Source organism: Aulostomus chinensis, chromosome 22 (genome assembly GCF_037954235.1).
Source record: "Aulostomus chinensis isolate RoL2024-O1b breed Wild chromosome 22, RoL_Achi_v1.0, whole genome shotgun sequence".
Lineage (NCBI taxonomy): Eukaryota > Metazoa > Chordata > Actinopteri > Syngnathiformes > Aulostomidae > Aulostomus > Aulostomus chinensis.
This window is the reverse complement of record NC_141341.1, coordinates 24396919-24407178: the sequence shown is the minus strand read 5'-3', so window position 1 is coordinate 24407178 and position 10260 is coordinate 24396919. Positions and strand designations below refer to the sequence as shown.

At 42.0% G+C, this 10260-nt stretch overlaps 1 pseudogene; it reads left to right on the top strand.

Moving 5' to 3' along the window:
* The first annotated feature begins 4698 nt into the window (after positions 1 to 4698).
* On the top strand, positions 4699 to 8216 carry LOC147241210 (uncharacterized; annotated as a pseudogene).
* The last annotated feature ends 2044 nt before the right edge of the window (positions 8217 to 10260 follow it).

Sequence of the window (10260 nt, the reverse complement as noted above, 5' to 3'; positions counted from 1 at the left end):
AATAGGGGAAAAAAACGTACACATTTCACAGTTTTTAGGCCTTCATCGTAGAACTGATACATTTTGACCTGTGGACAAACGTAGCCTTTTCACGTTTTGACGTGAGACTGGGTTGAATTATTCAATAGCGTATGGGAGTCAGGGGAGGTACCACAAGCATGGAGGCACTCAGTAATCATTCCTATTTTGAAACAAGGTAAAAAAGCAACAGATCCATCAAATTACAGGCCTATAGCATTAACGTCACAGTTAGGGAAAACAATGAAAAAAACGGTAACGGAAAGGTTGATGTTTTTCTTGGAGAGTAAAGAGCTGTTGTCTCCGTATCAGAGTGGTTCCGTAAGGGAAGAAATACCATGGATGCAGTTATAAGGCTAGAATCAGAAATCAGAAAAGCACAAACAAACAAAGACATGGTGATGACAGTGTTCTTCGATACAGAAAAGGTGTATGATATGTTGTGGAAAGAAGGGCTGTTAGTCAAGTCAGAAAAGATGGGAGTAAGAGGTAAGCTTTACAACTGGGTGTTGGGTTTTTTTTATTTGTGAGAACAATAGAGGTTAGAGTAGGGAAGGAGTATTCACGGGTGTACGAGGTCGAAAATGGAACGCCACAAGGGAGTGTTTGTAGTCCGGTCTTTTTTAATTGTATGATAAATGATATATTTGAAGGGGTGGAAGGAGGGATAAGTAAGTCATTATTTGCGGATGATGGGGCACTGTGGGTAAGGGGAAGAAATCAAACATTTTTGCAAGGAAAACTACAGGCAGCAGTAAGGAAAGTAGAAGAGTGGGTGAACAGGTGGGGATTTGTAATATCGGTGGCAAAAACCCAAGTAATGTGTTTTGCAAAACGGCATAAGGAGGTGTCAATAAAAATATTATATATATATATATATATATATATATATATATATCAGCAATTACAGCAGGTAAAAGTCATTCAGTTTTTGGGGGTTTTATTTGATGAAAAACTTACATGAAAAGAGCACATAGAAAGAGTGGTGGACAGGTGTAAAAGAGTGAACAATCTGATGAGGTGTTTGGTAGGGCGAGAGTGGCGAGCGAGCAGGAAAGCGATGGTAAGTATCTATCAAGCGATGCTTAGATCAAGAATAGACTATGCCAGTGTGGTGTACATGTCGGCAGCAGAGAGTCATCTGGAAAAGCTGGATGCAGAGCAGGCGAAGGCACTGAGAATGTGTTGTGGAGCTTTCAAAACATCTCCTGTAGCAGCTTTACAGGTTGAAATGGGGCAAGAACCCTTAAGATTAAGAAGGCTGAAGATCATGCTGGAGTACTGGATTTACTTGCAGGGATCAATCAATCGCACCCAGCAAAAGCTGTAATAAAGGAGTGTGCAGAACATCATAAAACCAACTTTTGGAATTTGGGTTGGATTGGGAATATTAGAGCGGAACATGTTGGGTTACACAATATGAACTACATAATGAATGTATCACTCACAGACACTCTACCATGGGTATTCCAGGAGCCATTAGTTGATTTAGAAATCCAGAACAGGATCAAAAACAGGAAAACAAGAACAAGAGACATTGGTGTCATGGTGCAAAAGTATCTAGAGCAAAGGTATACAGATAAGTTATTGATTTTTACAGATGGGTCAAAAGACCCAGAAACTGGAAGGACCGGGGCAGCGGTGTACATTCCACAGCAAAGAGTAGAAATTAAGAAAAGAATAACAGATCATGCATCAGTTTACTCAATGGAATTAATAGCAATCATTCTTGCTCTAAGATGGTTTAAAGGAAATCGCGAAATGCATTCTTTGGTGGCTTCGGACAGTTGGGCATTAGAAAGCATAAAAACCATGAAATCCTGCAGATAAGACCTGGTGTTGGAAATACACCAGCTTGTACATGAATTACATAGCAGGGAAAAGACAGTTTTGTGTGGGTCCCGGCTCATGTAGGGGTGGAGGGAAAAGAAGAAGTTGACATTTTAGCAAAACAGGCAACCAGATCACAAGCAATTAACATCAATATTCTGATAGGTAGAAAAAGAAGAGAAGACGATCATCAAAAGACATATACAAAAGGTATGACAAGAATACTGGGACACAAATGAAACAGGACGGCACTTCTACAGTATACAGAAAGAAGTGGGAGAACAACAGGTTTTGAGCGGGAACAGGAAGGAGGAGGTGGTCATCACTAGACTCAGACTGGGACACACAGGGTTAAACAGCACATTACGCTTGATAGGGAAACATCCTACAGGTAACTGTAGAAAGTGTAATAAAAAGGAAAGAGTAGAGCATGTGATGATGGAGTGTAAGTAAAATGAGAGGGAGAGGAGAATGTTAAAGACAGGACTACAAATGGAAAGATAGGATTCACATAAGGGAATCTGTTAAAAAAGACAGAAAATGTAAATAAACATGTAAGGAAATATCTGAGAAAAACAAGGTAAATGGAGAGGATTTAGTTGGTGTTTTATTTAATTATTTATGGGTTTTCCTTTTCTGTATTTTTTATTTTTTTGGGGGTTCTGATTTTGGTTTGGGTCTTTGTTACCCTTGTATATATAGTCTTTAACTGCTTATCTACTGCTCCACACTCCAGTCAGGTAGGTGGCGGCAAAATGCATGTATAAATTGATGCCAGCCGCCATAATCCCTTAAAAGAAGAAGAAGAAAACAAATTTGACCTCTCAGTCCGGCTTTTTGATTGGCGGGCCCCGACCCCCCCCCCCCCCCCCCCCCTCCGCGGTGTTGCAGTGCACGTAGCATGCTGCAGAGACGCTGTGAAGATGAGCAGCAGACCTTCACCTGTGGCGACAGCGTGTCAAGTTGGAAGAAAAAGACGAGCGGATTTATGGACGCATTTCTGTTATCATCCTGCCGACAAAAGGTTCCCGACAAGGATGTGGATTTAAGATTAGTGGAAAAGACAGGACCAATTTAAAAAGACACCTGAAGCCCGCCATCCCACAGTTGGAACTTTACTCTTGGCGGATTGTAAATCAAATACAGAAAATAAACAAGAGCTTGCACTTTTTCGAACAAGCTTCTGACGTTTCATTATTATTATTATTATCATCGTTATCCTTATTAACAAGAGCAATGTGGTTCAATCTTAGTTTAAATGACTTAAAAATAGTTTAATGTATGCTTTGTATGGAGTTTTTATATAACATCACATATCCCTTTGTAAAATCTCAGTATATAATCTCAGTATAATAAAACATTGCTTCAGACTAAAATGAGACTAAAACTAAAGACAAAAGACTAAATTTGAACTAAAACTATTCTAAACTAAAAGACTAAGATGGGACTTTAACTAAATCCAGTCTTCGATGACTGGCTATAACTAAAACAAAATTCAAAATTAACACTAATTAGAAGCTTGTTTTTTCAGAGAGCACAGTGGAATAATTCATTATCTTTCATATCAAGCGTTCAGGCTGGGGAAGTTCTCACGAGAAAATGTGGTGGTGTACAATTGGAAATTCACATTCTGTTTTCTGATCAATTTTATTTCAATGTAGATTAATTTCTTATGTGTGTTGCAGTGAGAATACATTTAAGCTCACGAGGGCTGTTGTTATAAATGTTGACAAGTCAATAATAAAATGATTTCCTGTTAATCACTGAACTGTTACTTAAAGTAGCTCATGACTATAAAGAGGTCAGTGCAAGAGCCTAGACTGGGACACGTCCATAACCAAATATGGAGACATATTCGAGGGATACCAAGACATTTATCCATCTCCGGAGGGCGCCGTGGCATTGTGGAAGGAGTACTCTACACAAAGGACGATATCACAAAATGTATGTATACATTGCTTGATTTGTTAATGAAGCACATGTTCCTCCAGCTCACAATTAAATATTTGCTGATAGTGACTGTGTTTTGTGCAAAATTTGCTCACAGTTTTGGTGTTTGACAATGTTTTAGCCAAACTAACCCAGAAAAACTTTTCATTGATGTAACTCACAGTCTCGTAGTGAGATCAGTGAATTTTCAGCCAGTTGGAAAAACCATCCATAATATGTGGATAATATTTGTAGAAAATCCATGCCTCCTTCAAACACGCCTCTGTCTCCTCCCATCTCACCTGAGTGGAGCATGGAAATCTAATTACACCTGGGTGAGTCCTCTTTTCCTGCCTGAGGACCAAGGGGCTGGCAGTCCCTATTGTTGAGCTGTGTACATGATGTGAGTGAACCCTTTTGTTTCACATACTCTTTGCACATTTTGGTTAACATAGTCATTCATATTTTAGGTCCTATCCTTTATCAATTGAGCTATGTTTGTCTAGATTGTGTCATTTATTTGATAATTATGTATGGGTCATGTGGACTAATATGTTGTCTTTTCACCCTCTATATTTTCCCTTTTACATCAGAAAGAAACCAGTTTATCAATAAACAAAGATGATCTGGATCCCTGCCTTTGTCTAAAAGCAAAACTATTGTGTTGGTCTTCCTACTCACCACAAACCCATATGCATAAAAGACTAATTTCACAATATTTACTTTTTTTCTTGCATTCCTCACACCTCAACTGATGTTCTGTCACGCTGCTGCCAAATTATGAGAATGTAACAAGGATCCTGTATATATTAAGAGCCGTTTTACCTCACAAAAGAGAAAAGCATAAACAGTTTAAGTATTTAAAATAAATATTTTTAAATGATTAGTTTGTGAATATTTTCAGTTATCCAGGTCATTGTAATGATAACTGAGAATATTCACAAATACATCCATTCTCACTTTGGGGAGGACACCCTGCGGAGGGTGAGGGAGTATGAGAGATCGGCGAGGAAAGTGGCGGATTACAGGGACCACCTACGGTTCAACCTGAGATGCAGGCAAAAGAGAATCTTTCCGAAAAGCTTATGGCTCACTTCCACTGTGAAAGGCCACAAAGCGGAAAGCATTCTGAAGAGGGCACAAAACCATCTCCTCAATGAGAGAGTACTACAGGTTCACTTCACTATCGAAGCCCTAAGAACCAAAACCAATGCATTGGAGGAAGGACTGGTGGCAGTCCTTCCCGGGCATGTCTTGGAAGCGGTTTCCAAGTACACTCTAAAGGCACAGATGATGCAGCATACTAAGGGCAAAGAACGACAGATAAGGAAATTCCAGAACCTTGAGTGGTTCTATAGTTCTTACCCCAGGTGAGAACATAAATGGACGGTAACACAGAGCAATGTTGCGGAACAGGACACCCAACAGAGCGTGGTTGTGGAACAGGACACCCAGGACAAATGGGTGAAGAATTTGTCAGACAGAGTACTCACTCCAGCCAAGTTGCAAGTCCTAGCCAAGGACTAAACTTTGCGGTGACACCGGATGAGCTACCGGTGGTGGATCTGATTACAGCCACAGAGTCAGCTATAAGAAACAAGTTGTCAGAAACAGAGGCGGAGCAGTTTAGGCTTAAGATATCGGCAGCACTCTCAAGTGCCAAACTTCCTCCATCTAACCTCTCCACACAGGAGAAACAGGCACTCAGCACAGTGCAAAAAGACCCCAACATCACAATCTTACCAGCAGACAAAGGGAGATGCACAGTGGTCCTTAACACAGCCGATTACCACTCCAGAGTGAGCAGCCTCCTCTCTGACACAGCAACTTATGAGACTCTTAAACGAGATCCCACCAACACCTTCAAAACCAAGGTGGTTAACTGCCACAGAAGCTGGAGAAGGAACAAGCTATCAACCGAGCTCTCTACTACAAACTCTATCCTGGCGATGCTATTCCATGCATCTATGGGCTGCCGAAAATCCATAAAGATGGCGCCCTACTCAGACCCATTGTGAGTAGCATTAACTCTGTAACCTACAATATTGCTAAGTTTCTTGCCTCCATCCTTTCTCCTCTGGTGGGTAACACCCCCCACCACATAATAAATCCCATGGATTTTGCAGACAAAATTAGACAAATCAGTCTAGACCCTGAAGAAACCATGGTTTCATACGATGTGACATCTCTGTTCACATGCATCCCCACGGGAGATGCTATACAGGCAGTCAAGAGAAAACTCCAGAGACAAAACTCTAGCGAAAAGGACCAACCTCTCACCTGAACAAGTGTGTGACCTTCTTGACCTTTGCCTCAGCACCACCTACTTCCAATACAACAATGGTTTCTACAGGAAAAAACACGGCTGTGCTATGGGATCTCCGGTATCCCCCATTGTAGCAAACCTGTACATGGAAGAGATGGAGAGTCTAGCCTTGAGAACATTCAGAGGCCACCCACCGAGACATTGGTATAGATATGTAGACGACTCCTGGGTCAGTATCAGGAAAAGTGAAGTTGAGCCTTTCACTGAACACCTGAACTCAGAGGACAAGAACATCACATTCACGAGGGAAGATGTCAAAGACAACTGTTTGGCTTTTCTAGACTGTGCGGTACACGTTGAAAACAATGGGGAACTTAACATTCGGGTCTACAGGAAACCCACCCACATGGATCAGTATCTCCTGTTTGACTCACACCACCCACTCAAGCACAAACTAGGGGTGATCCGAACTCTCAAACACAGAGCACAAAATATCCCTTCCAAAACAGATGGGAAAAGAAGGGAACACAACCACATCCACTCAGCTCTCCAAAATTGTAGTTATCCGAATTGGGCTTTCATTAAAACTGCCAAGAAGCCCAGGGAGGATAAGAAAGATGAAGCCCAGAAGAAGAGGAGCATCGTCATCCCATATGTGGCAAGAGTTTCAGAGAAACTCAGAAGGATCTTTAAAGGTGCCACAGAGAGGTTGAACGGGGTATTAATTCTTGTACTGTGGTGTGATATGTAACCCCACTAAAAATGGTTGGGTCTGTCATGGCTCAGAAGCTTCCTAAAGGCTCTCTGAAACCGCTATGTTACCATGTTGGGTTTAGAATGCGTTTTGTCCCTATTGGGGTCGTTTCTGACCTCATCTGGCAACCTCATTATTTATGCAAGAGCATGAGTTGACGGCGATCAGTTGCCGTTGTTTATCTGGCAACCTCATTTAACTACTACTCGGTGATTGGCTGCCCTCACTGTCACTGAAAAGAAAGTACTCCCACTTTCTCGGCTAACTGTCGCCGGTGCTAAGTGTGACAACATCAATTGACAACATTCTGGATCATACAACATTCGTAAGATAAGATACCAAGTAGCCACGGCCCATTTGCAGATCCAGCTGTATATGCAGTGGCGGGGTGGCTGTTGGGACAACCGGGAGTTTTCCCGGTGGCCTGGCCCCTTGGTAGCCTGCCTGGCTGGTGAGATTCCTTCCCCCTCAAGCCAGGCCAGGCCAGCTAGCGACAGACAGCGCTGATAAAGCAAAGGTCTCAATTCTATCGAGGCCTTTCATTCAATCAATCTGCTCAGTCCTACATTGCTGCTACTGCAGTCTCCAGTTTGTGTCGTGCGAGCGACCAACGCCAGCAAGCAACGCCAGCGAGCGACACGAGAGAGCTGCACTCACTCGGCTCGCTCGCATAATCGCCCCCTCCCAAAATATGTCGAAGGGGCGTGTGTGAAAGGGGTGGGTTCAGTGAGTGTGTGTGTGTGTGTGTGTGGGGGGGGGGGGGCACTGACTGAACTGTGACGTAACACTTCAGCCAAAATCGCATTGGTCCATTTTCCCGCGGCGATTCAAAAAAGGGGAGATACTTCAAACAGAGGTTATGACACTGCCTCACACTTCATGTGTATTCCCCACTAGTGGGGGACGTTGAATAAACAACAAAAACACGAAAATGATGATTTTCATTCTAGGGGACTTTTAACACACATCAGATCCCCATGCACTTTAAGCCCAGCAACACCCTGAGGCAAAAACTTGTCCATCCTAAAGACAAGGTTCCAAGGCATAAACAGAGTAAGGTTGTTAATGCAGTCCAGTGTAATGAGGAGTGCTCTGACCTGTACAGGGGAGACAAAACAACAACTGCACAAATGCATGGCACAACACAGGAGGGCCACAACCACAGGCTAGGACTCAGCAGTCTACCTCCACCTCAAGGAGAAGGGGCACTCCTTTGAAGACCACAAGGTACGCGTTCTAGCCAGGGAGGACAGATGGTTTGAAAGCGGGGTGAAAGAAGCCATTCATGTCAAACAAGAACATTCATCTTTGAACAGAGGAGGGGGCCTCAGACACCACTTATCACCCACCTACAATGCCGTCCTTAGATCCTCCCCAGGAGGTGCAGCCAGCTTTCATGCCTTCATTCAGGTGACCTGAATAACCCTCCAAAGAGGGCTGGGAGGGTAACGACCTGAAACTGAGGCCAACAACTCACATCACCGCCTAATGAGCCTATTGTTCTGGCCTGACCACCACTTGTGTTTTCTTTGCCACCACCCCCTTGGGTGGTTATATACCTGATACTTCCCACCAGAATTTTAGAACTGAAGAAGCTTCTTGGATGAGAGGCGAAATGTCTTCACTTACAAGAGGTGAGTCCAGTTGCCAAATTTGATCATTTTTTGAGGATTAAATGATTAGGATTATCCTCTGTAAGTGTTGATCAAAACTAAATCTTATAATGGACCCAATTTATCACAACTATAGGCAGCCCTGCCATAAATAGAAATAATAATTTGATCACAAATTAGGAATTATATGTAACAGTACTGAATTCACCCTTGAATTAAGCTCAGTGACAATTGTATCATTATCTTGCCAATCCAGCTGCCTTGCAAGACTACAATGGCAAGCAAACCAGAGCAAAACTATTATTGCTTTCATGCAGATGGTGTTCATCATGATTTCAAATTTATCAATACTGTATCTTCTATGTTTTGGAAGTCATTGTAAGAGTGTAAACCCCCCCCCCCCCAAAAAAGAAAAGTAACTTAGCATATTTGTAGATCTGGGCTACTGTATGAAACACTTGACCCAACATGAAGGATGTGGGGTTTAATGAGCCAATTTTTGTCAGGGTAAGTTAGATCATGAATACAGTCCATCTTTCTATGCAGTCTTGAAAATTCTAGGCCAGAATCTTTGTATGTTTTACACCAAAGCACAATTAGGCTGACATTCTCCCTGTAGTTACAATGCAAAGGCTATTGTTCTGAAAATATTAAGGAGATAACCAGTTTTATATAACTACAGGGAAGTATACACAGTATGTAACCTTTATTTGGAAAAAAAACACATTTATTTTGCTGTTGAATCATCAAATGTAATAAGTTGCTAAAATTATCCCTTCCTTTTCTAAGTAGAGGATTTCCATTTCATATAAGTTAACTGTTCTCTGCTACGCCTCAGAGGTAAATGTACTTTTTCCTTCATTAATTTACTTTGCAACATTTTGGCAATGTGAGCGTTAACTCAAATGATACACATACTGATTAATAATGGTGTTATGTCAGATATTTGTTATCCAATAAAAATATTTGTGATATAGGCCATTCTATACAAAGGTATGGCAGGCGATCAGCTGCTACTCCTACCTGAAGTGCCACAGTGCATCTCAGGTGCATCCCAGAGGCACTGTAATGCACTGCTTGGTGAGGAAAACACAGCGAATCTACTTTTGACAGTGTTATTCTGAGCAGAGAAGTTCCAGTCCACTCAAATGTCATGGTAAGAAACCATGTGCAAGAACAGACAAAACTACTCTATGTACACAAAATACAAAAACATAATCAAAAAGCAAGTTAAAGAAAAGCCAGAGGAAATTGCAGTAGAGGACATAGGGGATTGATTTCACAGCCAGAACATGATGCAGCCATGGTTGTTGGAAATTCAGGGTCAGAATGGAATGAACTGGTGATCATTGTGTGTCTTGTGTTCAGAGGTCAGTTGACTACAAAACTGAAGGCCATACAGTTCAAACACAGACAAGCTGTTGCTACAGGTAAAAAAAATGGCTATGGTTCTGCTCTTTTATGACCTCTACAAAACAGAGGACTTCCAGCCTCTGGTGTGATAGCCAAGGATATCAAGGTTGCAGAGATAATTGCCAGTTGGCAGTGGAGACTTCATACTCTGAATGACCTTGGGAAAAAGAGACTTGAGGAAAAGTGACCCATGGATTCTGTTGCACAGACGGATTTGAAAGTCAGAAGACGGATCCTTCAACAATCAGAGGAGACTGACGAGGAAATGATGCAGACAATGTGCTGGTGGTTGTCTATGCTGGAGAAGTAGAGTAACTCTAGTAATGAACTGTTGGTGCAGCATTTTGTTGGTTCAGGTATCGCTTATTTTATGTCTTCACACATATACGCATACAAACACAAACACACGCATACAAACACACACACACACACACACA